The sequence below is a fragment of the Cryptomeria japonica genome, chromosome 3 (genome assembly GCF_030272615.1).
Source record: "Cryptomeria japonica chromosome 3, Sugi_1.0, whole genome shotgun sequence".
In the NCBI taxonomy this organism is placed as follows: domain Eukaryota; kingdom Viridiplantae; phylum Streptophyta; class Pinopsida; order Cupressales; family Cupressaceae; genus Cryptomeria; species Cryptomeria japonica.
In genome coordinates, this window is record NC_081407.1 from 1,000,731,662 (window position 1) to 1,000,749,344 (window position 17,683).

The following is a 17,683-nucleotide window of genomic DNA, read 5'->3' on the forward strand; positions in this document are numbered from 1 at the left end:
TGATTACAAAATTATATCTAGAATCTAGTTTTAGATCCATATGACATAATTGTACTTTAAGGCTACTTCTAACTTCAATAATTTTACCATAAATTTTTCTTGAAAACACACTTTTCCAAATTAATATATCAACATCACATATCTTAAATATTGTGTTCCTCTATTTGTTTAAGCACATACCTAATTTTACCCTTTATATACTCAATCAATAAACATAAAATTAAGGTATGTGAAAAAATTGTTTACTCGTAGCATTATCACAAGTGAACATATATAAACTCAAGGTGTATGATAATTACAAAAGCATTGAATATTCTATTGCATTATCTCATTGTATTTAATTGGGATGAAGGAATAGTAACATATCATATATTTCAACTCAAGATGTTATTAGATGATTGTAAATTTCTAATCATAAACATTAAAATATTATTAGATTCTAATTATCAAGGGTCAACTCCATAAATCATTTTCAAGATCCACTCTAGCTACTAGGTAAAGTCCATAGGTATCCTTACAAGATCCTCTCTATTTAATTTGGAAAAAATCCACGAGAATCCTTACATGATCCCCTCTAAATACCATTGGTAGGTTCTGTAAGCATCCTCACCAGATCCCCTTTGATTATCATGGTTCAAGACTCAATTCCACACACATCTTCACAAGATCCTCTCTAACCATAGTGATTTAAGTCCATGTGCTCTTTCTAAGGACTTGAAACACTAGATCTCAAAAATGACATTCTATAAACTAACTCAATTAAAAAGTAATTAGAAACTCCACATATGTTCATTGCTAATTATTAGTCATTCTTAAGGATGTATATGTCAAAAATATATGTGTATCAAAATAAAATTGGTTACTAAACATATTTTATTTTTATCCATAATCCATCACTAGTCAATTCATGATTCATACTTTAACTATAAGAGCCCATATAATTATCTTGTGCATATCACATTCTATAACATCTATCATTAATATGTACTGGTTATTCGTGATATTTTTTGACAATGGTGTTTTAGTGTAAGATAGATTATAAGAACATTCAAGTATAACTAAGCATATATTTGCTAGATATATCGCATTTGAATGTTCCAAGTAACATGACCTATAACCCTAATTATTTGTTCCTTGTTAGTTACTTTTGTAAATAATGTCTTTAGCTAAATTTGTTTCTCGCATGATTAGGAAGTAGTAACTTTCCCTTGGGTAAAATTAGTATGAATAAAGGGCTTAATAGTAGGATGATCATACTAATAAAGGGTTTGATAGTAGAATGATCATCCATGAAAGATTTCATGCAAGACTAAGTAATGCAAAAACTCAATAAAATGCTCTCTGATTTTTGGATCTCTATATACAAGTCGACCCCTTTTATTTGTATATATTGAATGAATGTTAAAGTTTACTATTTTCTAAACGGTGAGGAGTTAGCTCTCATAATATGGTCACCCCTCTTTTGGGAGGCGACTCCATTATGGATTTGATTTTTCCAATGACATGGTGTTTCTTTAAAAACATAGCTAATGATTTGAATTGGTTTGCAAGAATATTTTGTTGCAATAAGTAAAAGAATAGCCTTAATATTAGTGTTATACTGCAATTTGGTAAAGAATAATGCTATTTAAAATATAGTCTTTACTATTGATTCATAATTGATTCTTTAGAAAGTCCAAAATGAGGCACTCAAACTTATTATAGTTTGTTGTGAAATACATTGTAATTGGTTACTTAGTAAGTTTAAAATATTGATGCTTCTTTTGACAATCAAGTTCAATAGTTCGATGAAAATAATTTTCAACGTGGTTTGAAACCATGTCTTCAAATTAACGGCTAAGAACAACTTGGAATATGTAAGACTACTTCAAAATAATTTGGCCTACATGTATGGAAAATGAGCAAGAACAAATAACACGTCAATAATAGATACAATGTGATTATATTATAGGTACATATATATATATATATATCTGCATATCAATATATGTATGTATGTATGTATGTATGTATGTATGTATGTATGTATGTATGTATGTATGTATGCATGCATGCATGCATGCATGTATGTATGTATGTATGTATGTATGCATGCATACATACATGTGTATATACGATTATTACTATTTCAGATTAATATGTACATTTGCAATTTTATTTTCAAAGAAAGTCGATATGTACCCAATATCAAAACAAAAATATACATGTATGAATACATGGATACTGTAGACATATAAATCTGTCCACTTAATTAAATGAATATTTAGTATTTATTTGATTGTTTAACCATCAGTCAACAGTTAATTAAATTGATATTTAATTAATTCATCTTAAACCTCTTCTCCTATTAATTAAATAAATTATTCAATTTATTTAAATTAATTCATTTAACCACACTCTAACAATTAATTAAATGAATAAAGCATATTTGTTTAATTTAACCCCCTTTCCTCATCTAAATAAATAAAATATTTATTTAATCCCTAAACTACCCCCCCACTTGCATTCTCCTACAAATGCCAGTTGCACTATTTGGTTGAAATAAAGGAATTTTATTTTAATTAAAATCCTATTTTCTCTCACCCACCAAACCCACTTGCTCTTTTAATCCCCTTCTAGACTCTTCTAACCCATTCTAGATTCTTCTAAACCATTCCTAATTATCCTATTTTCTCTCACCCACCAAACCCACTTGCTCTTTTAATCCCCTTCTAGACTCTTTTAACCCATTCTAGATTCTTCTAAACCATTCCTAATTAGCCTAATCACCCTCCCTAATTATTGTCACATTCCTAAGCAACTTGAAGTCACTTCTCAAAGCCTCCAGAGTCTTGAAAAAGCATTAAAGGCTTTATGTCTTCAACAAGTTAACCCCTAAAATCTTCCAAACCATTAATGGTTCTTACATAACCATTTATGGCTCTTACATAACCATCAATGGTTAAATTCAACTTGCCCACATGGTTAGAGGTTTTCCCTCTAACTCAACCCCCATTTAACTCATGGGTCTCTTCAAGCATTCATTACTTTGACCATGGTTATCCCCACTAACTCTTGCACAAGAGTTTGTCCATTGGATAAAGGCATTATTCATTGGATAAAAGCTTTATTCATCAACTCAAGCCTAACCTTACCTCCCAAGGTAACCTTCAAGTCATCTAAAGCATTTAATGCTTCTTCCCTCTCCTCTCAAGCCATCTCATGTTGACATTTGTCATCCTGGGATTGGGTTGAAAGCCCTCACAGGGATCATAAACCCATCAATCCTGACCCTTGTTGAGATTACTCAATCTCAACCATCCATTGCTCTATTTTTCCTATAAATAGAGCCCATTCCTTCGATCCACGATCCAAAAATCTTGTATGCATCAAACTTATAGTAAATTTGAGAGAGCATTTAGAAACACTTTTCTTTGTTATTTTGGCTAAAATTAACATAGGATAATTAGGTGCTTTCTCATAATAGCTTATTTACATTTGCATAATTTAGTCATTTTCATAATCTTGAATCTCCATAAGACATCCATAATAGTGCAAAAAACTGAGGGCTACACTCATGTGGAACTTGGAGAGGAGAGGAACAAGGGAGGAGCAACTATGAGCATGTTGGAGGGCATCTTGGAGGGTTTTGTTTCTTTCCTTCATTTTTGTATGCTCTTCATAATCTGTTTTATATCTCTCTTGGTATGCATGTTTAGGATTATAGTCTCATTCATCTTTCATTTTTTATTGCCACTAACAATACTAACGACTTGTCTTATGTTTCTTGCATCCTTTTTAGCATGCATTAGATACAAATAAGACATGTAGATTTATTTTTATTCTCAAACTAATTGAAATAATATGACAATGATTTATGTATGGGCATCATCAAATCATTCAAAAAAAATCCATTATGTCATTCAAATGTAAGTTCTACATGAAACTACGTGGTGTGTGAAATAGGTATCCATCAAGACCATTATTTACCAAGTGGCTAGATCACTTCTCCTCAACCATGTTCTTGCCTTACTCATACTCGAACTTAGCCACACTTATACAAACATTAATAGATTAGTTCTCAAAATCATACCCGAAGCATATACATATAGCTAGAAAAACATATTAATATCACAATTTAATCATTTATTTTTCATTTGCATTTAAAAATTATAACACTAATCCTAACATATATAATCATAAATTAATAATTAAAGATGATTAACCAACATTAAATCTAGTCTATTGCATTTAATTAATCAAGCCAAAAGATTTAAGACGTGATAAAAAAAAATTAAAATCTTATTTTAAAGCTCAAGATGAAAGAATTTGGTCTCAAATAAGTGTTGAGATGTGGTCTAATCAAATGGGTTTGATTGGCATCAAATTCAACTCTTTGAGATGCTTCTCCACATTAAATTTTAATTCAATCCAACTCCCCGGTCAATTTATGACCTTCAAAAGCCCTCACATCATTCTCCTTTGGTTGAAAAAAATGTAGCTCCTACAAGTTGCCTTCAAACTTGTTCCACTTATCCCAATCTAGCTTTTGTAATTCCCACTCCATAATCCATGTGTTATCTAATGGTGTTGATCCTTCACGCTATACCAAATACCTATTATATTGACCTTGGTGAGTGTAAATTGTTTTGTTGTCCATAATTTGTACAATCTTGTCCTTTTGTGTTAGATCATAATATTATTAGGGGTCAAACCCTTATAATATATATAATGTTCTTATTATAATTCTTTAAAAACATTCTACGTTTCTTGTGAATAGTTAATAAATTAAAGAACTCTTAAAAGTTCTTAATAGTTCTTTAATTTATTAATTGTAAATAAGATTGTTATTGAAAAGGTATGGTGACTACCTTTTCAACTATTTTACAAACATTTATCCCTATATTTAAGGGAGGATTACTCACCATTTTGTGCATGTAAAATGTTATTGAATTTGGAGTAAATTGAGAGGTTTGTGGAGGTTGAAGAGAAGTATCCCCAAGCTTATTATTGTTTCTTAATATTCTATATTTTATGTTCTTAAAGTCATTTAATTTAATAATTTCAATATTGTAGTTTAAATATTTTACACACTCAAACATGGTATGAGATTGTTGCAGGAAAAGTAAAATAAGATAATTAAATATTTAGTAATCGTTGCATGAAAGGATATAAAGAACAAATTATTTTTTTATGATTGTTGAGGGAAATATATAAAGAATAATTTAACATTTGATGATTGTTGACAAGAAAATACATAAAGATTATAATAATAATGTAATCAATTTTTTATATCTTAATTTTTTTTTAAGTTATGTTTATTTTTAAATATTCTAATGATAATTTTAATTTATTTAGAATTAAAAAGTTGTATACATTAATGTGACTTTAATAACTATTTAAATATATGAATGACTAAATAAAAATACATATAAATCCAAACTATGCCTAAAGTTATTAAAATTTCATAGTTTAGAAATTGTAAATATCATTCCTATTATATAATTTTTCATATAAAATTAAATATCATTGTTTTTCACTTACTTTCTACTTTTAATTTTTACTACAAAGTTAAATATTATTTTCAAGTAATTTTTTTCACTATAAAGTTAAATATTATTTTTAAGTGATTTATTTTTCACTATAAAGTTAAAAATTATTTTCACTTTATACATAGAATATGATCTTGCTCTAATTTTTCATATATTAATATAAGAAATATAATATATTTATTTTCTTCTCTTAATAAAAAATTTAAATATCATTTAAGTTATACGTATATAATTTGTTATAATTTTTTAGATCTAAACTATTATAATTATATATATTTTTAATGTTGACTTATCTTCAAATAAAAAATAGAAAGTTGCTTTTTAATTTAGATTTTAGTCTTTAATTTATTTTTAAATTGGATAAAAAAGTTGGGCGGGTGCCATTGTAGTGTTACGCCTCTCAACATAAAAAGAAGGGGTTACTTTACTCTTCCTTTTATTTTATTCATTTAAAATGGGGTACTAATATATTTTAAAAATATTCAATTCTCCAGGTTACTTTTTTGAAATGGGGCTACATGTCTTCAAGATTGATAAAGATCAAATGCTATGTGGAAATAATTACTTAGTATGGGAGATCTCAATAAAAGCTGAATTTATGGCTAGGAACTTATGGAAAATTGTTGAGGGTAAGGAAAAATAGCCTACATGTAGACATATTAATCATGAATTTCTATTACACATTGGAAGTAGAGAGTCATCTTTTGAACCTTGGAAATTGTTAGAATATATGCATGAAGGATCTAGGCTTTCAAAAATAATTTTAAAAATGTAATAAATTACCTTGCTAAAGTAAAAAAAATAACAAATCTCAATTGGATGGATGCAAATGTGATCTAATAAATGATAAAATTTCATAATTTTATAATACAAATAAACATCCATAAAAGATTTACAAATTTAATTTCTATTTTAAACTGTTAGTATCAAAATAAATATGACATTCTTGATTTATCAACACTCTTTACTAAGAACATGTGATGTCATATTTTAATTCTAAAAAAAAACATATAAATCTCTATTAAGTCAACAAAGAAATAATAAAAAAAAATATGAAACATTAAAATAAAAAAATAAAAAATTCTAAATCATTTCACTATTCTAAAAACTCCCACAAAATTCATAAAAATCAAAAGTGTTTATCATGCAGTAAAATAAGGCACACAAAAAAATTATTGTCACAAAAATAACTTTCATAAATAAAGATTATAAATTAAATTCAAATCAAAATCAAAATAACAATATTGATGTATAAATTGTTGGTATTTTGGATGTGTTGCACTAGTTTTGTCATTGATGTCAACACTTGTCAACACCTATCAGCACTGGAGATCTTTGGTTATGTTCACCAGCATGTTCAGTGACTTATGCACACTCACCGGTATTTGGTTCACCAAAAGGTTATATTGTTCACCAGCACTGAGGGTGACTTGGAGATTACTTGGTTATGTCGAAGACATTATTTGGAGACTTGGTTTTGGCGATTTGGTTATTGGTCTAATCGAGTTTGCATATTTGTTGTTACCGGCAAATAGGTCTAGGTTGTGGACCGGCAAGCATCATCTATTCCAGATCAGCATGACACATTATGGAGATGATTTGTTATTATTGTAAATGCATTGAGCCGACATCATGCATCGCATATTGATTCATATGTAATTGATTTTATTGTAATATTCTTAGTGAGCCGACCTACACAATTGGTCTTAGGTTTTGGTATAAATGTAAGACCTCATTTGTGAGATTGATATGGGAATGTAAGAAGGATTGTAATAAGGTTTATGTGAATATAAGCAAAGCTATACACGTGCAGACATTATTTGAAGAATGAAGGAAGGTTTTGAGAAGGCAATCAGAGCTTAACTGGTACTGAATCCAGCATATGAAGATGTTATTTTGAGCAGTACATTATCATTGGATCTAACCATCCAATTGTAGTCAGTGTGACTCCCATCTTGTGATTGAGCAGTGAGCTCTAGGCAGTTGGCCTTTCTGCATGTGTAGACCCCATATTGTACACACATACTATCTACAGTAGTATCATCTGATTGTGGGTAAGGTTTCCCACCGTGGTTTTTCCCCTTACAAGGCTTCCACATACAAATATCTATGTTATGTGTGTAGATGTTATTTGTCTTTTTGTTTCATGCATTAAACTTTACCGGTACTATAGTTAACTGTTAAACTGTCTACCGGCATTAAGTTTGGTTTACCGGTATTATGCATTAAGTTTGGTTAAGTGTAAATTGGATTGAAATTTATAGACAACTGATTCACCCCCCCCCCCCTCTCTCAGTTGCCTTCAGGTTCTAACAATTGGTATCAGACCTAAGTCCTCTTTTTGCAGAAGCTTAACAGCTTGAGGAGATTCTATGGCAACTAACTATTTCAAGAAGGACAGTCTGAAGCTTGATGGAACTAACTATGGTATATGGAAGATCAAAATGGAGACACATCTGAATTGCATTGGAAGAGATATATGGGATGTTACAAAGAATGGCTATTTTGGTCCTACTCAAGGTCAACCTAATCCACCAACCTTGGCTAAAGATGAGGAAAATGATTGCAAAGCAAGAGAAGCACTTTTGAGCGCATTGTCAAATCAGCAAGTCATGGGATTATCAGACAGATCTACTGCTAAAGCTATTTGGGACAAATTGGAGACATTGAATGAAGGTGATACCACAGTCAAAATTGCAAAGCTGGAATGCTTCCGAGTCAGGTATGAAAATTTGAAAATGGAAGAAGATGAAAGGATTTCTGCTTTTATGGAAAGAGTTAATGAAATTATTTTGGGTATACAATATTGTGGAGGATCCTTAAGTGAAGATGAGATTGTTTCTAAAGTTTTAAGAGCATTACCACCGGCATATAAAATGAAAGTAACTACTATTAATGAATTGAGAACAATGCCTAATGCATCAGTATCTAGAGACACTTTTGTTGGAAAACTTTCAGGTTTTGAACTTGAGGAATTTGGTCATGTTGCTACTATTAAGACAGATTTGGCTTTCAAAGCATCATCATCTGCAGCATCATCATCATCATCATCTGAGAAATTTGATTGGAAAGCACTCTATGATAGAGAACTTGAAGAAATCAAAAGAGAGAATGAAGAAATGGAAGAGCTTGAAACACTATTCACAAGAAGAATGCCTAAAGGTCCAGTTGGAAGTAAGTATGAAGGTAAAGCACCATTTAAATATTTTAACTGCAATAAAATTGGTCATATGGCATCTAGGTGTCTTGATAGACATGCAAGATTGAGAAGAGAAGCTAAAAGAACATATAAGCCTAACCCTGATTATCAGAAATACAAATTCAAGAAGAATAGAGACAAATCATGTTATCTCGCTAATGAAGGAGTAACTGATGATTCTAATGAGGAACCGACAGATAATGGATGGGCTTTTGTTGCAATAACAGAAGATCAACCGACACCTACTGTACAACCGGTAGAGCAAGCCCTAGCAGCCAAAATTGAAGATAAGGATGAATGGATCATTGGTTTCGGATGTTCACATCATATGACTGGTGATAAGAGTAAATTCTTGACTTTTCAGGAATACAATGAAGGTCTAGTAAGATTTGGGGGTGATAAAGCTTGTTTGATAAGAGGAAAAGGAACTATATCTTTTGATGGTAAGCACAATACTGATAATGTTTATTATGTTGAAGGTTTGAAGCATAATCTTTTGAGTGTTGGTCAATTAGTTGAAAAAGGATTTCAATTACAATTCAAGAATGGTAAATGCAAAATCTTAAACAAAATTGGTTTGGAAATTGCCACTGGTAATCAGACTAGAGGTAATATCTTTCACCCGAATAACAATGAGAAGACATGCTTGATTGCACATATTGATGAAAGTTGGTTATGGCATAAAAGACTTTGTCATGTAAATTTTGATTGCATTGTGAAAATTAGTACAACCAAGGCAGTAAGGGATTTACCTAAGATTGTTAAACCTCACAACTCGGTATGTAAGGAATGTCAATTTGGAAAGCAAGTTAGAACATCTTTCAAGAGTATTCCAGAGAAATCTAACAATGTTCTTGATTTAATTCATACTGATTTATGTGGTCCAGCAAGAACTAGAAGTCTACAAGGAGATAGATATTTTATGCTAATCATTGATGACTATTCTAGAGTGTGTTGGGTTACTTTTCTCAGGGAGAAATCAAAAGCTTTTGGGAAATTCAAATTATTCAAAGCAATGGTAGAGAATGAAACTGGTAAGAAAATCAAATGTTTAAGATCAGATCAAGGAGGTGAATTCACATCTAAGGATTTTAATACATTCTGTGAAGTGAATGGAATCAGAATACAGTTATCAACACCTCAGACACCCCAGCAGAATGGAGTTGTGGAAAGGAAGAATGGAACTATCTTGGATGCAACTAGAAGCATGTTATATGAAGCAAACCTACCTCATGTGTATTGGAGAGAAGCAGTCAATACAATGGTTTACACATTCAACAGAGTTCACATCAAAGGTGAAACTGGTAAGACCCCTCATGAACTTTGGTTTGGTAATACTCCTACTCTTAAATATTTCAGAATTTTTGGAAGTAAAAGTTATATTAGAAGAGATGAGTATATTGGCAAATTTGATCCTAGAAGTGATGAAGGAATATTTCTTGGCTATTCATCTAAGAGCAAAGCATATAGATGTTTTAATAAAAGATTGCAAAAAATTGTTGAGAGTGCAAATGTGAAGATTGATGAACAGTTTAGAGGTAATTCAAGGTCTATGGACTCTGAACCGGCAATAGAGATAATAAAAAATGAACCTACATTGAATCCACCAGTACAGAATGTTGACCCAGTCACACCGGCATCATCTGAAAATTCCACAGTGACTGAAGAACAGCAAAGAGTGAATACACCCAGGTATGTAAGACTGAATCACTCTGAAAGTCAGATAATTGGGAATAAATATCAAGGAGTTATGAGTAGAGGAAGACTGGCAAATGAAGAGGTATGTTTAATTTCTCAAATTGAACCAGTATCTATTTTTGAGGCATGTGAAGATAAACATTGGATTAAAGCTATGGAAGATGAATTGGAACAAATTGAAAGAAATAACACATGGACATTGGTTCCCTGGCCTATAAACAAAAATGTAATTGGAACTAAATGGGTTTTCAGGAATAAACTTAATGAAGATGGTAAAGTAATCAGAAACAAAGCAAGATTAGTGTGTAAGGGATATTCACATAAAGAAGGAATTGATTATAATGAAACCTTTGTACCGGTAGCTAGAATTGAGGTAGTCAGACTATTATTGGATTTTGCAGCACACAAGAACTATAAAGTATATCAAATGGATGTTAAACGTGCATTTCTGAATGGTGATCTTGAAGAAGAAGTTTACATTGAACAACATGATGTATTTTCTTTGACAGATGACAAAGATATGGTATGCAGGTTAAGGAAAGATTTATATGGATTGAAGCAAGCTCCAAGAGCTTGGTATGCTAGATTGGACAAATATCTTTTGAAGCTTGGTTACACTAAAGGTAATACAGGCAACAACTTATATTACAAAGTGACTAATGATGACATCTTGGTTATTGAAGTTTTTGTTGATGATATCATTTTTGGAGGAGAAGATGGATTGTGTAAAGACTTTTCTAATAAGTGATAACTCAATGATGAACCACTAGTACCAAATCGGTACTGAGAGGGGGGGGTGAATCAATACAAACACAATACAGTCCAAAACCGGTTTGACAACAAACACTTCAAGTGACTGATAAACAGAGATACCGGTAAAACAGAGTGCAACCGGTAACATCCAGTATAGCTCAATCAGTCATGAACCAGTCACTCAATAAGCTTTTCTCTTAGCTCAATACCACATTATCATAATATTCACATGCATGAACTAGTAGACTTAACCATCAAATCTTCACAACAGTGAGTTCAATATGTTTTATAGACAGGCATAAAACATAGAACCTTCATGTGCATAACAGATAAAACAAAGCATCACAAGACAAAAGCATTTCACATGACACACATAATTTTTTTCATGTGGAAACCCAACTGGGAAAAACCACAGTGGGGATGAATACCCACAAGTTGCTTTTTGAACTCTTTGGAAGTCCACTCTGTTAGAAGCCTTGTTTGGTTAAGAACATTACAATAGGTTCTGGTAGGAACCGATCCTGTTAGGGATCACCCGGTTAAGGGATACCCGGTTAAGGGTTAAACTCGATAGGGTCACCTTGTTAGAGGATTTTAAGAACTCAATAGCTGAAAGGATCTCCTAAGCTTCTCTAGCTTCTTAGAACTCATTAGCTTCAAGTTACTCGGTTAAGGGATTTGAAACAAGTTGGTTAAGACCACCCGATTTAAGGGATTTTGAATCAAGCCAGTTAAGGCTACCTTGTTAGGGGATTTTACAACTGTTGAAGTGGTTAGAGATCAACATTTATTAAAATGATCTGTTGACAGCACTTAATGCTAATGCAGATCCATTTTGGCTCCTCTTCACCTTCTACACATTCACTTTGCAAATATCTCTTCTCTCCTTTGGTCTGGCAAGAATCACGTATCACTTCCCTTGGATACACACTCGCAACTTTTGCCAACAACCTTAGACAGAAACCTAACATCAACCTTATAGGGAACACACAGGTCGGTAGCAAAAACCCTAAACCCTAAACCTGTTAGGCTGAGCAATTCAAATGGTTCGATCCTGACCATTGAATCATACTGCATTAAATGCACCAGTCTTGAGTCGATCTCAAGACATTCTCCATCATCCATTATCCACTGTTTTCATGGCGGCTGATAACCCATCACACGTTATCCCCATTTGACAGACTTCGCACATTCCCGAGGTAGATAGGAATAGTCTTCTTCATGCAAGATCCTTCACGCACACAAAGCTTACGTGGCAACACAATCTGTCCTCCATCATACTGCTAACTCATCACACAAAGATCATCGATTGAGTCACATAGACTTGAGATACTCCAACCGAAAAACCCGAAGTGGAAGCTGCCTTACCAACCGGTAGTCATATAGTGCTTCCATGTGCCAGTTCCCATAACTGCATGCCGGTTCACCTTGAACAAATGTGCCGCTTCACTTTGGCATATACCTGTACACACATATGTCGTTACCTCTCTCTTCACTTATCACATGTGTCGGTTCACACTATGTCTCATATTGACATCAATGACAACATATAATATCATTATGTCTTCATGTCGGTTCACATTTCACATTCACATAAGGTTCATGCCGGTTCATATAATGCCAACAATAAGATGCAGGAAGAATTTGAAATGTCTATGATTAGAGAGATAAAATTCTTTTTAGGATTGCAGATTTCATAGACTGATAAAGGTATATTCATAAGTCAAACAAAGTAATTGAAGGAGTTATTGAAGAAATTTGGCATGGAAAACTCTAAATCGATAAGTACACCTATGACTACAACTGATAAACTATCTTTGAAGGATGAATCAGAACCCGTTAATCCGACAAGGTACAAATCTATGATAGGAGGTTTACTATATTTGACACAAACAAGACCTGATATTATGAATGCAATATGTATTGTTTCAAGATTTCAGAGTAATCCTAAAGAAAATCATGAATCAGTAGTGAAAAGGATTTTCTGGTATCTACAAGGCACAACAAATCTTGGTTTATGGTATCCTAGAGATGAAAATTTTGATTTATGTGCATGCACAGATGCTAATTGGGCAGGAGATGTAGATGACAGAAAAAGCACCACTAATGGAGCATTTTTTCTTGAAAGCAGACTTATTTCATGGTTGAGCAAGAAACAAAGTTGCACATCTTTATCAACAGCAGAATCAGAATATGTTGCAGCAGCAACTAACTGTACACAGGTATTATGGATTAAGCAAATGTTGAAGGACATAAAGGTAAAATGCAAAGAACCTATAATCATTTACTGTGATAATATGGCAGCAATTGATATATCTAAGAATCCGGTATTTCACTCTAGAACTAAACATGTTTCTATCAAATTCAATTTTCTGAAAGAGAATGTTGAAGCAAAGGAAGTGAAATTGGTTTATGTGAATACTAAAGAGCAGATTGCAGATATCTTTACTAAGCCTTTGCCTAAGGAAACTTTTGAATATCTCAGAGAATAACTTGGGGTAATACTCTCACCGGTAGAGACTTAGACAAATGGAGACTGGCATCAAACCGACAAATTTGAAAAGAAAAAAATTTTCCGGCTTTGATGAGGAGAGCTACTTCTCAGGGGGAGTAGTTGGTAATTGGTAGTTGGTATTTTGAAACAGTTCTATGAACTTTTGTATCTGGTTTTTGTATTGCTTTGGCATTTGATGTCAAAGGGGGAGAGATATCTATGGAAAAACTTTGTATTTAGGAATCATTATCCTAGGGGGAGAGATATTCTGTATTTTTTATTTCTGGTTAATGATCTCTTTGGGAGATTGTTGGTTTTTGGTTTTTGGCATTTCTGTTTTGGCACTTAATGGTTTTTCCATCTTGTGTTGCCATCAATGCCAAAGGGGGAGATTGTTGGTATTTTGGATGTGTTGCACTGGTTTTTTCATTGATGTCAACACTTGTTAACACTTGTCAACACCTATGAGCACTAGAGATCTTTGGTTATGTTCACCGACATGTTCAGTGACTTATGCACAGTCACCGGTATTTGGTTCACCAGTAGGTTATATTGTTCACCGGCACTGAGGATGACTTGGAGATTACTTGGTTATGTCAAAGACATTGTTTGGAGACTTGGTTTTGGCGATTTGGTTATTGGTCTAATCAAGTTTGCATATTTGTTGTTACTGGCAAATAGGTCTAGGTTGTGGACCGGCAAGCATCATCTATTCCAAATCAGCATGACACGTTATGGAGATGATTTTTTATTATTGTAAATGCATTGAGCTGAAATCATGCATCGCATATTGATTCATATGTAATTGATTTTATTGTAATATTCTTAGTGAGCCAACCTACACAATTGGTCTTAGGTTTTGGTATAAATGTAAGATCTCATTTGTGAGATTGATATGGGAATGTAAGAAGGATTGTAATAAGGTTTATGCGAATATAAGCAGAGCTATACATGTAGACATCATTTGAAGAATGAAGGAAGGTTTTGAGAAGGCAATCAGAGCTTAACCGGTACTGAATCCAGCATATGAAGATGCTATTTTGAGCAGTACATTATCATTGGATCTAACCATCCAATTGTAGTCAGTGTGACTCCCATCTTGTGATTGAGCAGTGAGCTCTAGGCAGTTGGCCTTCCTACATGTGCAGAGCCCATATTGTACACACATACTATCTGCAGTAGTATCATCTAATTGTGGGTAAGGTTTCCCACCTTGGTTTTCCCCTTACAGGGTTTCCACGTACAAATATTTGTGTTATGTGTGTGGATGTTATTTGTCTTTTTGTTTCATGCATTAAACTTTACCAGTACTGTAATTAACTGTTAAACTGTCTACCGACATTAAGTTTGGTTAAGTGTAAATTGGATTGAAATTCATAGACAACTGATTCACCCCCCCCCCCCACCCCCCCTTCAGTTGCCTCTAGGTCCTAACATAAATTGCTTTATTTGCATTAATTGATGATGAATGGGTCCTTGATAGTGGAGCATCTAGGCATATGACATACATTAAAATGGTATCATTAGAAAAGCTTTCAAATTTAAGGAAAAAACTATTATGTTCTCTACTTACTTAAGATAACTAAAAAAATTATTTCACAAAAGATAAATAGTACATTAAAAATCAAAATAAAATTATTGTTGTAGAAGGTATTAAAAATTATGGTCTTTTTATTTTTGATATTTGTAAATAAAGTTTTTTATCTACACAAATAAAAAATGAAGCACAATTGTGACATGTGTAGACACCTAAAATTGTCTTGAATTAATTAAATAAATATTTTATTTATTTAGTTATTTTATCCTATGCTTTCTACTAATTAAATAGATTTTATTTATTTAATTAATTCACTAATCCTCTTCTAACCTCTCCTCATTTAAATAATTTTATTTATTTATTTAAATTATCCTTTCTCTAAATTAAATAAATATTTTATTTATTTAATTAGTCCCACTTCCTCTATTAATTAAATAGATCTTTATTTAATTAATTCATTATCTTTTTTCCTCCATGACACTTGTCATTTATCTCTTGATTTTATCCTAACCAACCCCTTCATATTTTATTATTTCCTCTACCTACCCTTTAATCATAGCTGACCATTTATCCTTCCACCTCTTAATCCTATCCCTCCATTATATAAGGTGTCTTCTATATAAGAGGATTCATGTATCCTTTCATAACCCTAACAAGAGAAATCAAATTTTCATGTCATCAAGCAATCAAGCATCTACACAACCACACTCTATTCTTTGTTGAGCTCTTGTGCACAATGCAAAAATCTAAGAGAAACTATATCAAAACAAGATCAATGAAGATAGGAAAAAATGGAGATCGAACCCTACTAAGAATATGAATGGTATAATATTTCATGTTTTTGATGTTTTACATGTTTTAAGTTCTTCATTGGTGTATGGCGGATGTAAGGAAGTTAAGTAGCGGAACAACTTTCTACACTAACCTTGAGAGGAGGGTAATGCAAAAACTTTTACAAATCATCACAGCGGTTACATAAAATAGAAATAGATATAATAACATTCAAACCATAACACAATGATTTACGAGGGGAAAACCCTTTCGAGAGATAAAACCCCACACTCCAAAAGCCGCCCAATATATTATTCTGCAATCAAAAATAGATTACAATATACTTGCAAAGAAATCTCTTCACAGAAGTACCACTAATTAGAAATTTAGAGGTAACTCAATAGCTGTAAAACTCTTGTAACACACAACCTCTATCTCATGCACCTCATATATAGGAGATACAATATAAGAAATTGTGAAATGGTATTACAAAACCATGGGCTAAAACCACCCAATAAGGTGTAGCTGACCTTATCTCCCTTCTAGATGCCCTATGACATGTTCCTTCCTTTTTACAGCTCATTTATGTGTCTGATGTATTTTATATTTCCTATTTCAGGAGTACAAACTTTCGAAGGCCATAACTTTAGAACCATGTGTCCTATTGATGAACTGTTTGAAGCATCAGAAAGCTCGCGAAGTTCTCTATTTCCTTGTAAAGGCTATTTCATTTACACCCACTTTTTAGGGTATTTTAGAGCCTCTAAAGTCCTCAAAATCAAATTTAAACCTTTCATTGGACCCCTCCAAAACGGAAAATTTAATATCTTCTAAACTAGCTATGATCTTGCGACGTAACTTTACCGGAATGCTTATCTAGCCAACCAAAAGCTTTAGAGAGAATTTTGTACCATTTCGTGCTCAAATGAAAACTTACTATAAATAGTAACCTCTTGTAAATGCAAGGTTGAAACACCATTTTCCCAACAACGGATTTTTAATTGTAGAACCAGGGTTTTGTGTGGTTGGATCTTTATTGGTTTTATAATAGTTTCTCATTCCATTTTTATCGTATACATTTTGGCATGCCTGGTGGGACCTTAATCCCTTTTTCTAACATTACTTTGCATTTATTAAGCTTTTTTTGTTGAGTTGCAGATCAAATTTGCAACGATAACAGGTTTAAGTTGCGTCTACAAAATCTTCTTTCGCATCTGTGTCTTGTTTGAATTTTTTGTTTTATAGGATCAACAAAATTACGTATGTGCATCATATTTCTGCATCTGTAACTGATATTTTCATGTTTGCATATCCTTTTTCCACGTATGGGTTTTCCAGATTTGGCGGTATTTCTACATTTTATTTCGTGTTTGTGCATCATATTTTTGCATCTATGTTTAACAGAGCCACATATTTGATCTTTTATATCTCATGTATGCTAGTTAATGTTGCATATTTGATACTTATTATTGTGTATACGATCTATATTTTTGCATATTTGGTCTCTGTGATTTTGTATGTTGTAGGTTTTCAGTCTGAGTCTTTTCGCATCTGCGTCAAGTACAACAACGTCTATGTTTTAAATGTATTTGTTTTTTTTTGCATTAGGGTTAGATTTCATATTTGATTTGTTTTTTTTGTTCTAACCCCTTGTGGCCTAACAAAGTGGTGCAATTGTCTATATCGTCTAATCGAAGGCC